We start from the raw sequence: 5,644 nt of genomic DNA on the forward strand, positions 1-5,644 counted from the left end.
CAACCTTTACCGATTCAACGACATAAGCTGAAGCTCTGCCGAAATTGCTACTCAGCCTAAAGCTTAACCTACCCAAAGCTTGAATCCAAGAAGAGAATTCCAAAGCTAAAATCAGTCACTGCTGATTACACATATTATCTTAGACCTTAGGCAAACCTCTGTTTACCCAGAAGCCAAAGGTCAAACTTGCTTCAAAGAACTTGTTCTTTGTAAGTATAGTTGGCACTCGTTCAAACCTTCCCCTAAAAGAGTGTTTGAGTGATTCGGAGTTCAGGAAGGTACTCTGACTCTGAGTGAAAAGTCTTAGCACGGGTTGTGCTGAGCAGAGAAATCCGACGCGAGTGAAGCGTGGGTACTGAAGAAGGGTTTTCTTCAGTGGTACGGTTGTGTGCACCCGGCAAGCACACAGTTTGGTTTGCAGTGCACCTGTTAAGCACTTGCGGAGTGGATTGTTGGTCTGATCAACCAACCGTGGATGTAGGAAAGGGTTTTTCCGAACCACGTAAAAGTCTCTGTGTTGTTTACAGATTTCAGTTTTACATTCTTACTTGTGTTATTTCAATTGATAAACTGAACATTGATTAACTGCAAAGAGAAACCTAAAAACCAACAACGTGCTCCATCGAGGCTATTGCGAAACTAAGTTTAATTTCCGCTGCGTATGATATCAGTCTGACTGATCTATCTTCTGATAGTCAGGAAGAGTGTTATCATCTCTGTTTTAGCAAACACGACTGAAGCCCTTACGTGCTTCAGTTAAGTTCCAGCAACTTAACTAATAACTCTTTACTGAAGAGCTTTCAGTATCAGTCGTCAACCCTGTTTGGTCAAAACTGATTTCAGTAAAACAGGCATCTTTGTTTGCATGTAAAGTTTCGTTTTGATCTCTGACTGAGATCCCTCTGATTGAGGAGTTTGAAAAATAGCCCATAGGTGTATTCCCCCCCTCCATACACCTATTCGAGACCCTCTGGACCTAACAATTGGTATCAGAGCAGGTTGTTCGCAAGAACACTCTGTATCTGATTAAGTTCTAATTGAACTAGATCCTTTTTCTCAAAGGTCTCGAAAAAGTTCTCTCTTTCTTTTTGTGCTTGCTATCTGTTCTATCTGCTGTTATCTATTTTTTTTTTTTTGATGGAGACTAACCACAGCAGCTTATCTTCTCTACCTATGTTTAGTATTGAAAAATACGACATATGGAAGTTTCGGCTTGAAAGCTTCCTCACCGCCCAACATTGCCGAATGTGGGAAGTCATCACCAGCGGACCAATCACCATCACCGAAACCGTCAAAAAGGTTCCTCTTGATCCACAACAAGATCCTTACGATGAGATCCAGCCCAAGCAAAAGTCAGACTTCACCACCGAAGAAAGGAAGCAAGATGAGCTTGACAACCTCGCCAAGAGCATCATCTCCGACACCGTTCCCGACAAGCATGTCATGAAGATCATCAAGTGCGGAACTGCAAAGGAGATGTGGGACATTCTAGAAAGAATGTGCGTAGGTTCCGAGGAAATCAAGGAGAATAAGCTATCCATAGCTTGCCAGAAGTTCGACTCTTTCCTCATGCTCAAGAATGAATCTGTCGAGGAAATGGAACTTAGATTCAATCAAATCTTGAATGAAGTTCAATCCATTTCCAAAGACAAATACACTCAACGAGAAATCAACCTGAAGATTTTTCGAGCACTGCCACGAGGAGAATGGCAGATCTACTCAGTCGCTCATCAGCATAAGCCAGGATTCAGTCAGCTCCCGACAAACAAGCTTTTCTCCGATCTCATGGCAAATGAGTTCGACCTTCTGAGAAATATTGGAATCAAGAAGGCTGGAGGATTAGACGTTGATGGTCCATCAACCTCAAGAGGAGTAGCACTGAAAGCCTCAACAAGAGAAGGCAAGAAGCAGATCAAGGAACCAACGGAACTCAACCCAGAGGACTTCTTCAATCAATATGCTTTGTTGACTGAAAGATTCAACAAGATGGAGTCCAAGTTCCGGAAGTACAGAAGGTTCCACAAGCAGCACTACAAAGGAAAGGAAAGAGAAAGCAACTCCAGACATTCCACAGATCGAAGCGGAGAAAGGAAGTCAGCCGCTTACGATATCAAAGACATGGAATGCTTTGGATGTAGAAAGAAAGGGCACTTTTGAAATGAATGCACTGATCTGACTCAAGCTGAGCGCAGAGAGCTGAAAGCTAAGAAAGATCGCAGCTTTTCGAAGAAGAAAGTGATGGTTGCTGACGATGCTGATTCTTCCAAAGACACATCAGAATCATCCGACTTCGACAGTTCCAGCTCAGACGATGAGAGCCGAGCCCTAATGGCTAATGAATCAGAAAGCGTGGCTGACAACAGCTACGACAATGGAATGAATGGCTCAGAGGTAATCTCTCATTCAAAAACTCCTTATACTGATAACTTCCTGATGCTTTCAGAAGACCACTCAGAATCTGGAGATAGCTCATCCGATGAAACTGACGAGTTTGATCAGCTCATGACTGATCACTGGCAGTTGAGGAAAATGTTCTAAGATCTCCTCAAGCAGAATTAGAAAATGGACAAGGAGATCAATGATGAACGAGCTAGGAATCAGACAATCATCTACTTTCTGGATGAAACTTGTCTTGATAAGCTAATCATGGAGAACAGCCGACTGGAAGAAAAGCTCAGAATCTCAAACTCAGAATGTGAGAGAGCATCTCATGAGATCAAGAGGCTCAATCACAAGCTGGAAGAAACAGTCAAGAATTGCATGATGCAGTCTCCCATGATGAGCAACTTTCCATCGAAAGGTCTTGTTAAAAGCATTGGAGGAAAGGTTGCAGCTGACAAAGGAAAGAAAGTCATGATCATCTCAAATGACGATCCTTCTGAAATCACAACATTAGAAGAATCAAGAGATCATGATATGGATGACGCAAACTGATGGCAAGATCAAATGTTCCACCTCCACGGAGCTACAGACGAGCAAAGGAGGCCCCCAACCAGATCATTCTACTAAGAAGACTGGAAAGCAGATTTCAGTCAAAGATCGGGGAAGGAACATCAGGAATCAAGAAGAATCTTCCTCACCAGCCCAGAGGGAAGAAAGACCACATCAGTCAGAGACTGACATCAGTTCAGTTTCAGAAGGAACAACATCCATGGAGACCAAACAATGATGAGTCCAGTCGAGCCAAGCGACATCCATGACAACAAGCAACTGGACATCAAATGACTCATGTCACACGACATCAGTCAAGTCTCCACCAGTCTGCAAAGACTCGAGTATCTCAAGGAAGATACTTCGCCGAGCAAAGAAGACCTCAACCACTCATCAGATAGAACTCCTACAAGAGTGAGGCCTTCAAAGGAATTTCTCAACAGAAGAATGCTCGTGTGCTAACTGAAGCGCCAATAACGTGCAGACAATCAACAAAGCGCAAGAGATCAGCCAGACCAATTCTGAAGCAGATATGGGTTCCAAAGGGAACTCGAGCTAACATCGAAGGACCCGAATCTTGATTGGGTGCCTGAAGCAACTCTTCCTTGCAGGTCAATGTCAGGAAACACAAAAAGAAGGAAGAGGTTAAAGCTTCAATCGAAACATGGTATCTGGATAGTGGCTGCTCGAAGCACATGACGGGCAACAAAGAATATCTATCTCAGTATGTTGAGAAAGCTGGATCCAAAGTTGCATTCGGAGACAACTCAATCGGAGAAACAAAAGGCTACGGTGTGCTCAACATGGGTAACGCCAGTATCAGTAATGTTAGCTTTGTTTCTGGTCTTAAACATAATCTGTTGTCTGTGAGTCAATTTTGTGACAGCGGTTTCACAGTGAAGATCAAAAAGGATGAATTCACTGTTAGAAACAATCAAAAGAAGGTGGTTCTGAAAGGATTCAGACAAGGGAGTCTCAACGTCGTTTTATGGGAAGACAGCCCACCAGAAACATGCCTCATCAGCAAAAGCAGCTCGAAGCTCAACTGGCTGTGGCACAAGAGACTCAACCATCTCAACTTCAAGACGATCAACAAGCTTGCTAAACATCAACTCGTAGAAGGTCTGCCTTCTATTGTGTTCCAGAAGAAGCAAGAATGTGAAGCATGCCAAAGAGGAAAGCAGACGCGAATGTCATTCAGGTCAAAGTCAGGACACTCCTCTGAAAGAATTCTGCATCTACTTCACATGGATCTGTTTGGCCCTATCACTCCAAGAAGCTACAACGGTAGGAAGTACACCTTAGTACTTGTGGATGACTATTCACGATATACTTGGGTTATCTTTCTCTTCAAGAAGAATGAGACGCTGGAGGAACTGCCAAAGCTGCTGAGAAGACTGAGCGTTGAAAAGGAAGTCAACATCAACAGCATCAGATCAGATCGTGGGACTGAGTTCCTCAATACTGTCATTCGTGAGTATTGTGATGAACAAGGAATCAGTCATCAAACTTCTGCAGCAAGAACTCCACAGCAGAACGGAGTTGCAGAAAGAAGAAACTGGTCTTTGAAGGAAGCAGCAAGGACGATGCTAGCCGAATCAAAACTCCCCTTGAAGTTTTGGGCCGAAGCAGTCAACAACGCATGCTACACGCAGAATCGCTCCTTCCTCACTCAGAGACATGGAAAAACTCCATGCAAGCTATGGAAGAACAGAAAGCCATCAATTGCCTACTTTCATGCTTTCGGTTCTAAGTGTTTTATCCACAACAATGAAAAGAAGAGGTTAAACACTTTCGATAGCAAGGCTGATCCAGGAGTCTTTCTTGGATACTCTGGAACAGAACATTCAAGCAAAGCCTATCTAGTGTTTAATTCTCAAACTCTTTGTGTTGAAGAAACACCTCATGTGGTCTTTGATGAGTCTACAGATGATTTCAGGGAACAAGAAGCTGAAAAGTGTGTCCAGAACACTGAAGGTTCCAAAGCTGAAATCCACAACACCGAGCTCTCTACTGTCTTGGTGTGGGGACCAGGCAAAGATGAAGATACTGAGATACTTCAGTATCAAAAGATCTGCCAAAGGTCTGAAGTTCAGACTGGAGCCAATGCAGATGGCATCAGTCAAGGGGGAACTCCAGTTGCTGAAGATCGAGTTGAACGTGCAGAAGCAGCTCCATCTCAACTCTCCCCTGCTCCAGAAGGTGCTCAACACTTCAGAACCATTCTGACCGAAGAAGCCCCACCATCTCCAGAAGAGATCAAGAAGTATCGAAGATGGTTTGAACTCCACTCAAAGGAGAACATCATTGGAGAACCATCAGATGGCGTCAAGACTCAGAGATCAATGTGCAACCTCGTCTTTGACATCAATCAGAACTGCATCAACGAAGATAAGATTTTCAGTTGTTTCTTATCATCTACAGAGCGCAAGGATATTGAAGAAGCTCTGAAGTCTACTCATTGGGTCATCGCAATGCTAGAAGAACTCAATGAATTCAACCGGAATTCAGTTTGGGAGCTTGTGGATCGACCAGACGATGCAAAGGTGATTGGCTTGAAATGGATTTTCAAGAACAAGAAAGATGAAGAAGGAAACGTTGTGAGAAACAAAGCAAGGCTTGTAGCAAAAGGATACAGTCAAGAAGAAGGAATCGACTACGACGAGACGTTCGCTCCAGTTGCCAGATTGGAAGCAGTCAGACTCTTCTTAGC

The sequence above is a fragment of the Salvia miltiorrhiza genome, chromosome 1, assembly GCF_028751815.1.
Source record: "Salvia miltiorrhiza cultivar Shanhuang (shh) chromosome 1, IMPLAD_Smil_shh, whole genome shotgun sequence".
Taxonomy (NCBI): domain Eukaryota; kingdom Viridiplantae; phylum Streptophyta; class Magnoliopsida; order Lamiales; family Lamiaceae; genus Salvia; species Salvia miltiorrhiza.